Source organism: Limulus polyphemus, unplaced genomic scaffold (genome assembly GCF_000517525.1).
Source record: "Limulus polyphemus unplaced genomic scaffold, Limulus_polyphemus-2.1.2 Scaffold1598, whole genome shotgun sequence".
NCBI classification, from domain to species: Eukaryota; Metazoa; Arthropoda; class Merostomata; order Xiphosura; family Limulidae; genus Limulus; species Limulus polyphemus.
In genome coordinates, this window is record NW_013667208.1 from 225092 (window position 1) to 225519 (window position 428).

The window sequence follows — 428 nt, forward strand, 5'->3', positions numbered from 1 at the left end:
TAAACAATCATACTTTTCGTGGGTAAAAGAGTAAAACTCAGTTAGAGCTTATAAGTGTTGCGAGTTATAATTGTTAAGTCTACGTTCGTTAGTTAATTTTCCGTAAATTCGTTCCGACGAAACTTTAGCGACACAAGTCCTTTCTTAAATAAAACTGGTTTATTCTTTCCGAATACAACTTTACGATACACTTAATTTCAACAGTCGCTCTTTAACAAACGCTATAATTCTCAACAAACTTCTCACGTGCTCAACAATATTCTCTCTGACTTCAGTTCAATTAGTCATCGTCCCGTCACGTTGTGACCATCTTATATATACCAGACTACCCCCAATCTAGTAGTCTCCCGATAATTCACGAAGGTTCGAGAAGGACGTGGCGTGATACTAGTCACGTGATCTCGCTGACGCAACATAATTAATCAGAT